General features: G+C 37.6%; 1 long non-coding RNA gene across 1 annotated transcript; it reads right to left on the bottom strand.

The window, feature by feature from the left end:
- Positions 1 to 8,622: 8,622 nt before the first annotated feature.
- Positions 8,623 to 18,099, bottom strand: LOC122645558. Its single transcript, XR_006330478.1, has 2 exons — positions 18,065 to 18,099; positions 8,623 to 8,832 (listed from the first exon to the last, which is right to left on the bottom strand). It is a non-coding gene; the product is annotated as an uncharacterized LOC122645558 (long non-coding RNA).

The raw sequence follows: 18,099 nt of genomic DNA, 5'->3' as shown, positions 1-18,099 counted from the left end.
TGTTAAAGAAAACGCCGCGAAAACTAATTTGTTTAACGGCAATTGTACACAAACGCCGCTATATACTCATATATGACGACGTTTGCATCTATACGCCGTTAGACCTTTATATATCACGGCATTTTTAAGAAAATGTCGATATATCTTCATATATGACGACATTTGTAAAAAATGCCGCAATAGCTCAACCCAAAGTGCCGCCGTTGCACCAATTTCTTGTAGTGTACCGCCCTTTAGGCGGAATTTAATTTCGGTTTCAGTTTTGGACATTAGTGGTTTCTATTTTGAAATAAAGAATACTATGGTTAATTTATTTTTTAATTCAACTAAAGTTGGTTTCTGCTTTATGTCCAACGGATTGTACAGATTGTGTTTGTCTCCCACTGATATCTACGTCCCCTGTAATGTTGAAAGCGTTGTTTCTAAAAGACCCTTACCTAAAGAACGGTCTTTCACATTGTGGCATAAGAGGCTAGGTCATATTTCTAAGGCAAAAGTGGAAAGGCTGATAAAATCTGGCATCCTGCCTACTCTCGAAAGTGATCTAGAAACTTGTGTAGACTGTTGTAAGGGAAAGATGACCAAAATAAAGAAGAAAACTGCAGCACGTAGTTCTGACCTGTTAGAGGCCATTCACACTGACATCAGTGGTCCCTATTTAGCTACATTGTGTAAAAAATTTTATTTCATCACTTTTACAGACGACTATTCCCGATATGGATACCTGTACTTAATTAAAAAAAAGTTTGAATCTCTTGACAAGTTCAAGATTTTTAGGACTGAAGTTGAGAAACAGTTAGGGAAAGTTATTAAAATTGTTAGATCTGATCGTGAGAGTGAGTATTATGGCAGACATGGCGATGCTGGACAGCTTAAGGGCTCGTATGCCAAATACCTTGAGGATTCTGGAATAGTTAGTCAGTTTACTATGCCAAGAAGTCCTGAACAAAATGGGGTCGCCAAAAGGCGTAACCGTACCCTTATAGACATGGTGAGGAGTATGGTTAGTAGGACAAATTTACCTAAGTTCTTATGAGGTGAAGCCTTGAAAACTGCTCTTTATATCCTTAACCGTGTATCTACTAAAGCCGCTCCTCTTACACCTTTTGAGTTATGGACCGGCCATAAACCCAGTTTAAACCATCTTAGAGTTTGGGGGTGCCCTGCAGAAGTGAAGTTGTATAATCCGACTTTAAACAAGTTGGATCCCAAGACTACTCGTTGCTACTTTGTCAGCTACCCAGATCATTCGAAGAGATATAAATTTTATAATCCCTACGGAGGCACTAGGATTGTGAAGTCATAGACAGCGAAGTTTCTGAAATTTGATGCGGCCGAAAAGAATGACTGTTCTCAGACTGTTCAAGATAGTCATATGGTTGGTACATCGGTACCTATTCTTCTACCTATTCAGACAGATGTGGGGCATACTGTGCCATTGGTTACACCTGCTGGAGTTCAGGAGCCTGATATTGATACCGTCCCCGACATTCATGTAGCACCTGATGAGATTCCTCTTATTCAGGATGCGGTTGAGGATCCTATCATTGATGCAGTTCTAGCTGAGATTCCTCAAATTCAGGTTGAGGCAGTAGAGACACCATTACGGAGATCCACCAAGGAGAGACGGTCAGCTATATCACCTAACTATGAGGTCTATCTAGGAGAACATGACTATGACATTGGTTGTGTGGTCGATCCAGTTACTTATTCAGACGCTGTTTCTAGTCCTCAGTCAGATTTGTGGATAGATGCGATGAGAGATGAAATGCAATCGATGAAACATAATGATGTTTGGGAGCTTGTTGATTTACCTAAAGGTTATAAGCCCATTGGTTGCAAATGGGTGTATAAAACCAAAAGAAATTCCAAAGGAAAAGTTGAGAGGTTTAAAGCCAGACTGGTAGCCAAGGGATTCACTCAGAGAGAGGGAGTAGACTACAATGGGACTTTTTTTCCAGTCTCCTCGAAGGATTCTTTCAGGGTGATCATTGCATTGGTAGCTCATTTTGATATGGAGCTGCATCAAATGGATGTTAAAACCGCTTTTCTCAATGGCAATCTTGATGAGGAAGTCTATATGCTTCAGCTTGAGAGTTTTGCAGTAGATGATTCAGATCATCTTGTGTGTAGACTCAAGAAGTCTATCTACAGTCTCAAACAAGCTTCTAGGCAGTGGTATCTGAAATTTGACAGTGTTGTGACTTCGTTTGGTTTTATGAAAAATAAAGTTGATCAGTGTATATATCACAAGGTCAGTGGGAGCAAATTCTGTTTTCTCATTCTGCATGTGGATGATATCCTACTTGCAAGCAGTGACCTAGGGATGTTGCATAATACAAAGCAACTTTTATCTAGGGAATTTGACATGAAGGACCTTGGTGAGGCCTCTTTTGTTCTTGGGATTGAGATTCATAGGGATCGTTCTCGCCGTTTATTAAGTCTTTCTCAGAGGGCTTATGTTGATCGTGTTCTGGAGAGGTTCAGTATGCTGGATTGCAAACCTGGGAATGTTCCTGTTCTCAAGGATGACAAACTGAGTTCGACACAGTGTCCGAAAAATGATGCTGAGAGGGATGAAATGAAGAAGGTGCCTTATGCTAGCGCACTTGGTAGTATCATGTATGCTCAGGTCTGTACCAGACCGGTTATTGCTTTTGTGATGGGACTTCTTGGCAGGTATCAGTCAGATCCTGGTCTTAGCCACTGGGTTGCTGCCAAGAAAGTATTGAGGTACTTAAAGGGGACAAGAGATTATATGCTGACTTACAGACACGTTCCTGAACTCCAGCTAGTAGGGTATATAGACTCTGACTTTGCTGGCTGTGAGGATGACAGGAATCCACATCAGGTTATGTTTTCTTGAAGGCAGGAGGGGCAGTATCATGGAAGAGTAAAAAGCAGACATTGGTGACCACTTCGACTATGCAGGCAAAGTGTAGCATGCTATGGGGCTGCTACTCAGGCTATTTGGCTCAGAAATCTCATAAAGGAGTTGACCATTGTAGATTTTGTGGATAGACCCATCCAGATATACTATGATAACAGCTCTGCTATGTTGGTTATAAACAACAATAAAGGACTTAGAGGGTCTAAACACATGGAGGTCAAGTATTTGACCATAAAGGAGAGAGTAAAGGAAGGTGACATTGCAGTGGAGCATATTAGTACAGATGATATGGTTGCAGATCCCCTAACCAAAGGTCTTCGCCCTTGTGTTTTTGAGAGACATGTCATGAGCATGGGCTTAGTTGCATCATGGGATGTGGTTAGTTAGTGGGAGTTTGTTTTATTTTGCTTCATTGTAATTTAAAGTTTCTTTTCATCTGTATTTTTACCTTATGGTAATTTTTGATTTATATATATATCAGGTGTCATTGCATGCAGTTTCTTTTAAACACATGAGTATTTTATTTATTGACATGATGTATATATTTCTGATTTTAAAGTCTTAAGGAATGTGTTAACCTTAAGCAAGGCTGGGGCATTAAGTTGTTAGCCTAAAGGTATGTCTTGTAACACATAAAGTATAACTCGAGTTATTTCTGATGAGACATACAGATTCATTAGAATCACAAAGTTTATTTCTCTAGTGAGCCTGTGCCACTTAAAGAAGAGAAATTTTGGACTGATAAGTGGATAATACATAAGGAATCACTACGTGAGTATTATCTCATTGCCACACTACCACATTGCATCCATGTTAGTAGAGTTGAGGGCTCTCGTGACCATGGAAAGCTCTGTGTTGCTTGATCATAGATGCAGTTACTGTGATACCCCGAATTTTAGTTTTTGAGATATTCTTATATACATAAATGCATTATATTAAATTTTCATAGATATATATATTTAATACATTCAAATAGGGTTTTCAACAAAAAGGGAGAATGGGTCATGTAGCTGAATAGTTGAATAGGTAGATATATTAATGAATATGGTTCAAAAGTCAAGATTATCAACTTCAACATCCAAATCTAAATACACTTCTCTTTATCTACACATGTAGTTGTCACATGGGTGTGTCCCTTCATTGTTTTCTTCTTCTTTAAAGCTTCAACAATATTTCTGTCGAGAGAATCTCGCAACCACGATCCTCTCCGTTGAGAGAACTTCTCCAACCACTGCGCATGATTATCTCTGCCATGCTTGTCTATTCTTTGTAAATATACATTTTATACAGTAAACCCCTATTTTTGGAACCAATTCTCTGCAAAACCAAAGTCATCCGGGATTCACGCGAGTGCTACACCTCATTTTTTTTCCCGTTTGCGTCGGCATTATGTGATAGGTAGGCGGCGGGTAGGATCCCTCTGTTTTGATTTTCTTCAATCAACTGGCACTCGCATTAATACCTTAGCCGTTTAAATCATGGCCGGAGCATCCTTTCTTGACTTCCCATTTCGAATTCCATCATCCCCTCCAACGTACAGGAGTAAGAGAGAGTCTATAAAGCTAAGGCAGGGAAGGGAATGATCTTCATGCCATTAGCAGAGAGAGTGGATTGTGAGAATGAGATGGTAAGAAGAGGTAGTTTGTGAGAAAGTGAGACAAAATAGAGAGACGAAGGTGAGAGGTGGAATAGGGTCAAAGTGTAAAAGAATTTGAGGGAGCTGAGTTGCTTTTGGAATAAAAAGAGGAGGTGCTGTCGCCCACGTAGCAGCTGCGGTGCAAGACTCCACCGTCCAGAACCAGCTTCGCCGTGGAAGACAAAATCACCTGTTAACGTTTCAGGTATCCTTAGCCTTTGTAGTCCTCAACCTTGAGCATGAAATACCCCTGCCCATATGATCATAATGGACCAGATATATATAAACCCACTAGTTTTATTCCCATTCTTTTCACCTTGGTCATGACTCCGGTCATCTTCTCAAGCCGCGGTGACTAAGTCACCAAGCCTAAGACAACCGAATGCTTTCCCTCTTGAATAGTATTGGTTTCAACATATTTGTTAATTTTATATATTATAAGGCTAGTAGTGGATACTTTTCAAATCTAATACTTTATAAATATTTATGATGAATAGTATTACATGACCTCACTATGTTATATTTACATTGGTTTCATTTAATGTTTGTTGGATGATTACATCACCCCATTATTTAATATGTTGGTGTCATTGATGGGTGGTGGTGATCCCATTCCTAAATAGTATACCCTATTTTTAAATGAATATAGCCTAGCACCCTGTATGTATAATACTCAATAATCCAGACCAACTTCCGTGCTATGCACAGGATAAACCGATCTCCGACTTGAATCCATGTTTGAACCAGAGACCCCTGATTATTCCATATACCCCATGGTTAGAAGAGGAACACTTGAGTCGCATAACCATCCTAAATATCTTTGGCATTCCAGAAGGGTCCATGAGAAGCTTACACCCCATCTACCTCAGCACTAAGCTTCCTATTATATTATTGCTGCTCCTATCTAACTCCCTATTATGTTATTGCTGATTGCATGTCTAGTAATTATTTTATGTTAGTTGCTTTATCTAGTTATTATTTTATGTATCTTTCCTATTCTTCTTGTAATCTCGTGAGCTCAATAGCTAGTTAATGGCTATTCTATTGGATTGAGAAGACAGAGAGAATATGATATTGATTTCTATTTTGGAGAAGACTCCATTAATGAACCTTGATGAGTCCTTGGGCAAGCCTTGAAGGGCTTCTCTACTGCTTACTAGGGACCTAGGAGAGTTGCTACCCCTTTCAACCTTCTTCTCTATCGATCCTGCACTACAAGTAAACAAACAAAATAATGGTTCTTTGATTGGGTGAACCAAAGTCAAATCGGGGAAGTCGATAGTATATATAATGGACCAAAAACCTAAAATTAGGACTGTCTATGTTTTTAAATCATTAAAATTGAAGTAATAAAATGTTTAGATTTTAAATTAAGGAAGGATACCCATGTAGGTGACGTGGACGAATTCACAAGAAACGAGACAGAAAGGGTTTTCATAGAACCAACGGACACAGTGCAATGTGAGTGGAATATCGTCATATTATTGAGTTTTATTGCACTTTATGATTAAGCATGTTTCATTGCATCATGATTTATGTTTAAGTAAAATGTATTATATTATATGTCTTAGAATGTTTTAAATGATATATAAATAGATGATCTTATTTATGATGAGATTTTAAGGCTAATATGAATTTCATGAAAGAAAGATTGAAATAAATGTTAGACTCATGGAAATGAAACGAAAGGAATGGAATGGTAAAGAACCCATGTGACTACCACCCCTTTCCAGTAGGGGGTTAGGTACTGGATGAGGTGTACAGATGCTAGAGTGTGATCCTTCCCGGGTTACGATGCCCGGAATCAGGAGTAGATCATGCCTAGTGTGACAGATGTCCTCCCCGGGGTTACGATGCCCGGAATCAGGAATAGACATAGTATATTCTGAGATAGCCCTTCCCGGGGTCACGATGCCCGGAATCAGAAGTAGACTATCCCTTATATACCGATGAGATTAGTCCCTCCCAGGGTTACGATGCCTAGAACTAGGGGTAGACTATCCATTGTTTAGTGATATGGCGGTCCTCCCCAGGGTTACGATGCCTGGAATCAGGAGTAGACCTTAAGTTTATGGCAGTTATGACGACCTCACTTTCTACGTACGAGTGGTAGTTCACAATGACCAGACCAAATTAATTAAATGATTCATCTTAAGAATTAAAAGATGTACTATATTTTCATTGAGCATGTTTTTAGTGTTATTTTCAAATGCCATGCATGATTATATATCTATGATCAAATGTATAATATGTTCAGATTCTATCATCCATGTTTCTTGCATCATAATATGACTGTATTCTTCTCACGGGCTAGTTGAGCTCACCCCTCAATATTTTACAGTTGCAGAGCAGGCTCACATGGAGTGTCACTGTACGGAGTGCGTTAAGAAGGCTAGGGGAAAATACTTGATAATTCCTGATTAGTGGATCCTTGATTTAATAACGCTTAAAGTTATTTCTTTTCTTTTTATGATTCAAGACAGTTGGTGGGTTTCAGTGTGATAGTAGGTGGTCAGTAGCATTAATGTAATTTGAATAATAGAATGGGATGTAATGCTTTATGATGATACAAGTTGTATGATGACTCAAGTAAGAGGTTTTTAGACTATGGTTATGTGAATGAAGTTCTTTTTAGATTTCGGTCATTGACAGAATTACTTAGAATGAATAACTTCCGCTGTGCATTGAGGTGATATAGGCTTAGTTTCCACTGCAATTCAATGATATTTGAGTGATTAATTATCCGCTGCCAATGAATTAAATGTAAGTGAGATGGAAGATCGGCCGTTATCACACGGCGGCCCGCGAGGGCCAGCACCCATATCTCACCCGGATTTGGGGGCGCTATAGTTACTGCCATGATTCGGTGTCTAAAACTCTATGGGATAGGATTGACTTTCTAATATGACCTCTAGACCAATTTATTTTAAAAATTACACACATAAAGTTTTCTTAAAGAGTTGTTAGCCTGTGATTTGTTTTGGTCAAAACTGTTTTAAATCTTTTTAAAAATAAGGAATTTAATGTAAGTCCAAGTGGGAGAATGTTAGAATTTTAGTTCTAATAAAATTTCACATGGACATAATTAAATCCCTAAACCAGGCTAATTAGGGTTTTGGTCTAATAAAGTGGGGTCATTAAGTTATATTAGAAGTCTAATGTAGACTGGCTTAGTGTGGGCCAGATAGATTCCTATTGGGACTGTGATGAGTCAAACCCTATAGGGATTACTATATAAAGAGAGCTAGGTCCCCCCCTCTACCCAACACAACTTATTATTCTCAATTGCTATTGAGGAGTGCATTCTTGAAAGAGAGGGAGATATTCAGTGTTCGTTGCCCCTGCGCATTCGGTATTCTCATCAGGCCAGTTACTTTGGGAATAGAGGGGAAACACCTAGATCTTTGTTTTTTATTTTCCGCTGCAATCATCATCACTATGGATGCGAAAGAAGGTTGGTGGTTCTATCCCTATTTTCTATTATTTATTTGATTATGTTCTTGAACGCCCTATGGAGATCCTGGCTTTTGGGATTTTGTCCCTATACGGATCGATTCATTCTAACATAGTTCTCTCTTGATCATAGCTCAAATGAGGAAGATTAAGTGAACGCAAAAAATGGACCCTCCAAGTATGTTTCTGTGGATCAAATATCCCTACTATATCACACGATTCATCAAAGCAATAGAATAACCCCTTACAGAAAACTGGATCATGCCCCCAAGAGAAGCCAAAAACAACAAACGCAGAAACCCTCTCATTATTAAAAAAAACATCCTTCGCGTCACTATTTTGGGACTTAACAGTCGTCCATAGTGCATCTCGTGGATGAAATGTGCTAATATCAACACTTCCACTATCAGTTTCAATTGAGAGAACCATACAGTCAGGGGATGTGGGCTCACAAGATAAAGCAAATCTCACGGAATTATATGGAAAAGTTTTGCAAGCGGGAAGATCGATTCTCGACTTGGTGAAGGGATTGAATAAGAAAATGTGATTAGTTTGAGAAAGCAGAACCCATCCATCCTTGCAGCAGTGGACAAATGCGTCCTTTACATCTGGAATCTCATGAAAATAGAACTTTCCCTGTGAAGGATCAAAGAACTTGATTTTTCCATTATTAATTGGGGAGAACAAAAGCCATGGGAATTGGTTTACTACACTGAGTGAACGGGAAACATTTCACCATTCCTTACACACACAGGACCAGCGGACATAATCTTCAAGGCACAGACAGGACACAATGAGCTCCTGGAATTCCGTAGGAAGCTCAGACCAAGGCCGTAGCTCATCCACTCTGACCCTATACAGCATTGCATTTACAACAAAAAAATTGAACTTAACTTCACAATATACTCAACATAAACCCTTAAATACTTCAATCTATAACTAGGCATTGATATATTGAAGTATATTTTGGCATAAAATAGATTCTCTAAACCCTAAATGCTTTGCTTTTGAATCCTTTTACAAAACCATGATATTCTACACCATGAAAAGCAAATATAGGAACAACCTAAGTCATGACATACAAATAAGAGATTGCATTTTAAAGTCTAAATGGTCTAAGAAGAGACCTGACTACAAATACCCATTAAGATCTTAAACCCTAAAACGCATTGAGCTAAAAGTAGCAAAAGATTGGAACTAATCTAAACCCCAAAAAGCAGTCACAAAAAAAAAAACGAATAGCAGCTCAGTAGAACTTACGGTTTCTCCCTCATTCTTGTCCTATTTCTTCTCTTTCTTCTCATATTTTTTCTCACCATGAATAAAAACTTGATAGTAAGCGATTTTGAGAATGGTTTGGAGAAGAAGTGGAGCCTTGCTCTTCGGACTCTGATTTTTAACAGTTTTAAAGTTTTTTGGATTTTATAATTAGTTTTAAGTTTTGTTTTTTTACCTACCAAAAAAACAAAACTTTTAAGTTTTAGGGTATCCTCCTCAAAACGGGCCGGACCACTGGATTGACCCAATCAACCCCTCACCCCGGCACAAATCGGACTGGTCTCGGTTTTGAATCGAATTGAAAACGAAATTGAAACCGGCTGTTTAAAATCAAATCGAAAGAATTAAATCAGTTCGGTTTTGGTTTCAAAAGCTTGAATCTTTTCTCGGTTTGGTTTGGTTCTAATTTCATACCTAAAACCGTTAAATCGAACCGAATAAGAAACTAGATAAATTTATATTCTTTTTAATTTTTCAATCAAATGTGGATGATAAATTCTATTCCTTTTTAGTGCTTAGGAAAAGTTCGGTGGACCATGATCCTAAAAAATAAGGGTTTTTTTTATTGAAGATGTAAAATGTTGGTCCAAATACTTAAAATAGGACCTAAACCGAATATGAAACCAAATAATAATCGAACCCAACAGAGTCAATTATGTTTTGGTTTTGAATATGTGTTTCTATTGTAGGTTCGGTTTGATTTTGGTTTCTACATTTTGTAGCTTGAATCAGACCGAAATCGAAGCGATTTTGGGTGGCTTTGGTATTAGGTCTGTGCCGTGTTTTGTGGTCCTCTTAACCAAATCTGCATGGCAGTTTTTAACTAATCTTGATAGTATTTGAGCTTCTATCCTTTGGACTAAATATTTCCCTTCAAGGAGGAATCTTCTTGATGGCAGGGTAGCTTAGAAGCAGGGTTCATGGGCGTGGAATAGTATTGCAAGTATTTTTCCGTTTCTAAAAAGTTTTATTTGCATCTGTATAGGAAATGGTAGATCTACTCATATTTGGTTTGATCTTTGATCTCTGGATTGCTTTCTTTTACTATTCCAGTCTTGTACTCAAAATGAGTTTTAAACTCTTATTACTAATCTATTGTGTGGTTCTCAATGGAATGTGAGTTTCCATCAAATTAAAACAAGGGGCAATTACTATCACTACCCTACCTTAAACTTCTTTTCTAAAACTACCCTACTTTTAAACTTTTACATCTCCTTCTACCCTCATGTTTTTAAATACCCAGATTGCCCTTCCTTTTTCACCTAGTTACTTGCTAATCTATTTAACCTACCATTCAGCTTCTACTTTTTACTATTTTTATCCTAAAAATGGTAAAAAAATGAAGCACCCACCCATTTCTTCTCTCCCGTTTTTCAGTCCATTCAGTTTTTTTTTGTTGTTTTTTCTTCAATTTTTCTATTTAATTAATTTTTTATTCGACATTTCATTCTCATCGTTCTTCAAACAGATCATGGTTCTAAGTATCGGTATCGTGTCGCCCGTATTGGGCGATGTACCGGTTTTGTTAGCCACCGATACCAATACCATGCTGATATTGTATCGGTAGCACAGTACTGACAAGGGGTAAAATGGTCAGAGAACTCATTTTTTAAGGAAATTCAAGGGTAATTTTGCCTGATATAGCCGATCCAGGCCGATACTGTATCAGTATCATATCAGTTTTGTAGGTTACTGATACCCGTTCTGATACCGTGCACTAAAACCATGGAACAGATCGACTCTCAACAAAAATAGTAAAAAGTAAATTGAATAAAAAGAGGAAGAGAGAGAAGAAGTGGGGTGTTTTGAAGAGAGTCCATTTGTTCCATGGTTTTAGTGCATGGTATCGGAACGGGTATCGGTAACCAGCAAAATCGATACAGTATCGGCTTGGATTAGTTGTATCAAGCAAAATTACCCCTAAATCTCCTTTAAAATGATTTATTTTTTTTTTTTATCATTTTACCCCCTTTTCGTACCTTGCTACCGATACAGTATCGACATGGTATCGGCGACTAGTAAAACCGGTATGTATAATCCGATACGGGTGATATGATACCAATACTTAGAACCATTATCTATTCGAAGAAGAATGATGAGGATGAAATGTTGAATAAAAAATTAATTAAATAGAAAAATTGAAGAAAAAAAAAACAAATTGAGTAAAAAATGGGAGAGAGAAGAAGCGGGTGGATGCTTTCATTTTTTACTATTTTAATGACAAAAATAATAAAAAATAGAAGATGAAAAGTAGGTTAAATAGATTAGCAGGTTACTAGGTGAAAAGGAAGGGCAATTTGGGTATTTAAAAACATGAGGGTAGAAGGAGATGTAAAAGTTTAAAAGCAGGGTAGTTTTAGAAAAGAAGTTTAAAGTAGGATAGTTTTAGTAAATATAGGCTAAGTGTAGGGTAGTGATAGTAATTGCCCCTGAAAACAATTCTATTTCATGATTGGTGTGACCAACTCTTGTTATGGACAATGCTGTCTTCTCTGAAAGAAGTAACTCCAGAGATTGACCATAATGTAAGGATAGATTACAAGTAACCTAACCCCAAAAACAGTATTGTATTACCTAGATGTTAGCCACAATATTGAAGAACAGAAGTTGGGTATCTCAGCATAATGAAAATAGGAACAAAAGAAAACAAGAAGAAGATGAAGAAGGTATCTCACCTACCGTAGAGGTCTCCCACCTATCTCCACAAGGGCCTCTCACCCACGCTGTCTCTCACAGCCACTGCATCTCACAACAAAACCAGCATAAGCTTGCGTTTTGTTTTGTTTTTTTGTTTTTAACTCAAAATCGTGGTCTTATGTCCAGCCCCTTCTCTTCACTTATATTGATGCATGAATTACAAATAGAACTAATGAAAAAGGAAATTACTAAAAGCCTCTTACAAGAGAATATTGAGGCTTGTATACCAAGTAATCTAAGACTTGATTAAGATTTAACTAAGTAAATTGAAATAAAATTAGAAAGTAAACAAAAGAATTTTTTTTTTTTGGTCAGGATTGAATTTACTGATGATAAGCACGTGTACAACCAGTGGCTTCACTCAGACAAAGGTTATAAAGCCATGAAATGGTAAGCAGCCAAACTATCCTACACATGATAGACAGGGCCTTCCGGGTTAGGGTATCTGCAATAGAGTTTAGATCCCTTGGAATACAAAGAAAAGAAATAGACTCAAAAGAGGAGGCCATACGCCTCACATCGGCAATCGTGATTGTAGCTTTAAAGGGGGGGCACACGGTTAGGGTATTGAATGAAGGTATGAAGCTCCTTGCTATCCATTTCCACCTACAAACGAAGGTGTCCATCTTCAAGCGCCTAGGTAAGAGCAAACCGTACCGCCAATGCTTCTCCGTGTAGAGCAGAACTGAGATGATGGGGGATTGAGAGAGCTTTCCCCTGAACAACTCTGTGATCTCTGAGAACAACCCCTAAACCTCCTTTGCAATTCTCCTTTGCTAGTGCTGCATCACAATTGACCTTCAATGTGCCTACAAGAGGGAGTACCCAACACACCTGGCTAGCAGTTGGTTGAGATGTGGTTGAAGCAATTTGAGACCTTATTGGCACATCCAATGCTGAGTTGTATTCACAATAAGCCTTTTCCGCTACTGAGATGACTTATATAGGCGTCCATCAGTTGGTTTTGAAAACCAGGTCATTTTTAGCCCACCAAATATACCAGTATATGAAGGAGGCTTAAGGCAACAATTCATGGGCCAGACCTTTATCTTTGCAATACAAAGCATCCCAACTACTTAGCTAATCCTTTAATGTTAGAACTGAGATAGAGGAAGGTGAGTATGTTAAAGAACTTCCAAACTCTTGAAAGGGAGGAAAGTAAATAAAAATAGAAACTTAAGTACATAGTAACTAAATATTTCCTTGGACTTCCTTCTCCATGTAAGGCCTATGGGCCACAAAACTGTTCACATGAACAATAATTTTTGCCTTTTTTTTTGGTTACCTTTTGAGAATCTGAAACACTACCCAAGGATGAGATCTAACCACCAACGACACCAACGATACTCATCGATCTCAGGTCTATCACACTACATCAAACAAACAGAATTTTTTGGAAACAAGGTAATCACAAAATTAATAACCCTGATGAGACTGAAATTGTAGCGCCCCCAAATCAGGGTAAAATATGGGTGTAGACCCTCGCGGGCCACCATTAAATAACAATGTAATTTTCCTTTCATTTTCATTGTTCTTTCCTTTTTTCCAAAAAAGAAATCGTCAACAAGTCGCCGGTAATCATGCACTTACATTAATATCCATGACCTGAAAATCACATTTCCATAATGATATCCATCCATAACCTGTAGATATGTATCCATTTTAATTACTCATCTATCTTGTGCATTCTAAAACTGAAATACATGAAATTGTTCATCCATTTTGGACATTCTAAAAATTTAAATCCATGACAGTCCTTCAATATTAATGTTCAGAACCATTCTGCCTTCAACATTCGTCAATGGGTACTAAAAACCTGTTCACATGTAAGTCCAAAATAACTGTTCAACATATCTATCAACTCAAGCACTCAACACCATCAACCTATGAAATTCTAACAATCTCCATCAAAATATCCATTCGTCTAATTACATCAAAAGATATAACTATATAAGCAAAAGAATGTTTTGTAGACTATATCTCCAAATGTCCTACTGGGAAGGCTGGACACTTTTCCCTCTGGCTTTCTGAATACAATCAGCACACTAGAACTCCACGTGCGTGTCCCTGTGAAAACATAGTAGCTATGGGATGAGCAACTAACTCAACTAGAAGAAAACATATTATATCATGCTCATGAATACAAAATCATGCTAATGCTATAAAACTCATGTTGTAACAAAAGGATATAAATCTGATATACGATCAAAGATCATAAAAAAATAATTGACATGCTTGAAATTTGTAAATAATGAAGCCATCATTTATTTGTTATTCTAGTTTCTTAGCAACTGTGTCTGTCAAACTGTTCTATTTCTTATTATAATTTAATGTATTTGTCATCCTCTTATTTTCTTTCTGTGGCTTACTATATCTGGTTACCTATGAATTCCTTTCTCTAGCATACTTTATCAGATTTTTTGTCAATTTCTTGCATTGACTGTACTTTATTTGGTCGTCTTTTAACCTTGTATCTTTCATCTTTATTTTACATGCTTAACCTCATACGAGTTACCAAGTCTTGGTGCCTTACTGTACTTCAGTTCACAAGGTCTTCCATCTCAGTGGGGTTGCCTAGTCTGGATATCTTATCTTACTTTACCTCATGGGATCTTCCATCTCAGTGGGGTTACCTGATTTTGATATCTTGCTCTAACATACCTCACAGGGTCTTCCATCTCAGTGGGGTTACCTAGTGTTGGTATCTTGCTTTGCTTTACCTCACATGGTCTTCCATCTCAATCGGGTCTTGGTATCTTGCTTTATTCTTGCTTAATTCTCTTTGTCTCACAGGGTTTTCCACTAACTTGGGGTTGCCTAGTCTTGAGTATCTCACAGGGTCTTCCTCATTAGCAGGGTTGTCTGGTCTTGACCTTTCTTAAAATCACTTCATTTCATTTCTAGTTATAATAACTTTTGCTCTTAGTTCCTTTCTATTCCTTATTGTTCCTTTTTGTTCTATGGCATTCTTTATTGTTTTGTACCATTCAGTACTGTACTGTAGCTTACTATTCCTCGTCTTACTTTACCTCATCAATAATATTACATTCTTTAAATAAAAACGTGCTAAAATCTCAAGAAATAATAAGCATATTATAACCGTAAAAACATGCAAGGACATGATGGAATTCCCCTCACTTGTATGGATATTTATTGTACTCTATTCACTTTTAAATGTTCCAAGATTCTTAGGCTAGGCTACAAGACTCCTACCTAACTTGGGGTTGCCTGCTCTCTCTCTCTCTCTCTCTCTCTCTCAACCAAATGGGGTCGGTTACATGGATCCTTTCAAAACAATGTAGAAAAAAACTGAGGTCCTCGCAAAGAGAAAGGAAAGTAAGAGGGTGAAGAGAAAAAATGAAGAAATGAGATAAGAAAAGTGAGAAATGAAAAATAAAAGTAAGAGGAAAGAGGATAGTCCAAAAAACTAGGAAAATCTCAGCTACAGGTGGTTGCCACATTTATCCATAAATAAACAACAACAACAACAACAACAAGCTCAGCCTTATCCCAACTGAATGGCTACATCGATGCAAATAGATAAAGTAGATAAATTTGAGGATTAAGACAAAATAAGGGAATGAAGAGACAGAAAAGAGGGAAGGTTAATTAGATAAGAAGTGAAATTTGGGAAATGACAAATGAATGTTGAAAAAACAAAATAAAAGTGACAGATAAAAGTACATGTCTGAACCAACTGCCCATGTGTTGTGAACAAGAAAAAGAAAAAAGCTTCTAACTATCAGTAGATAATGTCATCTCAGATTAGATGGCTACTATGAACCCAACTATTTGCTTGTTTATTCAACTTGACCTTCATATTTGGCTACTGCAAATTTTCATTCCAATAAAAAAAAAAATCAAATGTTCTGCAATTGTCCTTCAAACGAATGAATAAACAGACAGGCTGTTAGACACAGGTTATCTGAAGTCCTACCTACCTTAAATTTCACCTAAGATTGCTACAACCAGTTCTTAGACCTAAAGAACATATAATTACACTTTGAAAAACTAAACCAAATGTTCGATTCAGACTCATTTTATGATACAAGCATCAACCAAAATCCACCTGAAGCAATTTACAATAATTTTTTCCTTTTAATAAAAAAAAAAAGAGAAAATAGATACATAGAACTAGAAGTTTCAGAAATCCCTTACAAAGACGTGCATGACATTTAGTAGAGCTCTTCAAGCAAAAGATGATTCATCTTAGGTGGTTTGATCCAAACCGTCCTCGGAAATCTGTAGTCTTGCCACTTCTCAGCAGGCTCGTGGTGCCCACAGTCATCTAGAGAATAAAGGTAGCTAGACATTCCATCGCCACAATGCTTCGAGAAATAGACACTGTTCCTTGATATTGTTGGGTACAATACAGAATCAGAATAGTGAGAGCTGACAAACACTGTTACACCATTCAACCTGTCCATTTCAACCCATTTATTCTCAGACCAGTTCAGTTTGAATATATTGGGGTTATCAGAATAAGACGCTCTCCAGACCCCGCAGTGGCGGCAGCGTCGTTCACTGGGTGCTCCAAATATGTTTCTGGGGTAACATGGATAAGATGCGCACACCAATACAATCTCCCCATTGAATTCGATTATGTGCTTTGTTCTCTCCTGATCATAGCTCAAATGAGGAAGCTTGAGTTCATTTACCAAAATGATACGCCAAGTATGTTTCTGTGGATCAAATATCCCTACCCAATCACACGATTCATTAAAGCAATAGAATAACCCGTTACAGAAAACTGGATCATGCCCAAATGGAAGAATATAACAAACCTCTCATTATTAGAAAACCCATCCATCCCGTCTTTATTTCGGTACTTAACAGTCGTCCACTGTGCATCTCCTGGATGAAATGTGCTAATATTAACACTTCCAAGTTCACCTTCAATATGAGTTTCAAATGAGAGAACTATACAGTCAGGGGATGTGGGAGCACAAGATAGAGCAAATCTCACAGAATGATATGGAAAAGTTTTGCAAGCGGGAAGATCGATTTTCGACTTGGTGAAGGGATTGAATAAGAAAATGTCATTAATTTGAGAAAACAGCACCCATCCATCCTTGCTGCAGGGGATAAATGCTTCCTTTAGATTTGGGATCTCATCAAAATAAAACTTTCCCTGTGAAGGATCCAAGAACATGATTTTGCCATCTTTATCCGGGGAGAACAAAAGCCATGGGAATTGGCTTACCACAGGGAATGAACCAGAAACATTTCGCCATCCCTTACAAATAGAGGACTCCAGGGGTTCCGTAGGACGCTCAGACCAAGGCCGCACTTCATCCACTTTGACGCTACACCGCAGTGCATGAACAACAAAAAATTGAACTTAGTTCATAATATTCTCAACATAAACCCTTAAATATTTTGGCACAAAATAGATTCTTCAATCCCTAAGTGTTACTAACTCGAAACAAATTAAACCCAAACTATGACATTCAAAACCTAATTCTCATTCTCCAATCCCTAAATGCTTTGCTTTTGAATCACTTTAAAAAACCCCAAAAATTCTACACCATCAAGCATATACAAGAACAACCTAAATCATGAGATACAAATATGGAATTGCATACTCCAAATTAATGTTCTAAGAAAAGACCTGACTACAAATACCCTTTTAAGAACTTAAAGTGCACTTGTTTTCTAAGAGAAAGTGAGAAACCCTACAACGCATTGAGTTAAAAAGTAGCAAAAGATTGGAACCCAACAAGCACTCACAACAAAGAGTAACCAAGTAGAAGAACTTTCTTACTGTTTCTATGTCAATCTTGTCCAAACTACAAATACCCATTAAGAACTTAAACTGCACTTATTTTTTAACAGAAAGTGAGAAACCCTACAATGCATTGACTTAAAAAGTAGCAAAAGATTGGAACCCAACAAGCACTCACAACAAAGAGTAACCAAGTAGAAGAACTTTCTTACTATTTCTCTGTCAATCTTGTCCAAACTACAAATACCCATTAAGAACTTAAACTGCACTTGTTTTCTAGCAGAAAGTGAGAAACCCTACAACGCATTGACCTTAAAAGTACCAAAAGATTGGAACCCAACAAGCACTCACAACAAAGAGTGGCCAAGTAGAAGAACTTTTGTACGGTTTCTCTGTGAATCTTGTCCTTTCTCTTCCGGC

This window comes from Telopea speciosissima, chromosome 11 (genome assembly GCF_018873765.1).
Source record: "Telopea speciosissima isolate NSW1024214 ecotype Mountain lineage chromosome 11, Tspe_v1, whole genome shotgun sequence".
Lineage (NCBI taxonomy): Eukaryota > Viridiplantae > Streptophyta > Magnoliopsida > Proteales > Proteaceae > Telopea > Telopea speciosissima.
This window is presented reverse-complemented; position numbering and strand designations above follow the sequence as displayed.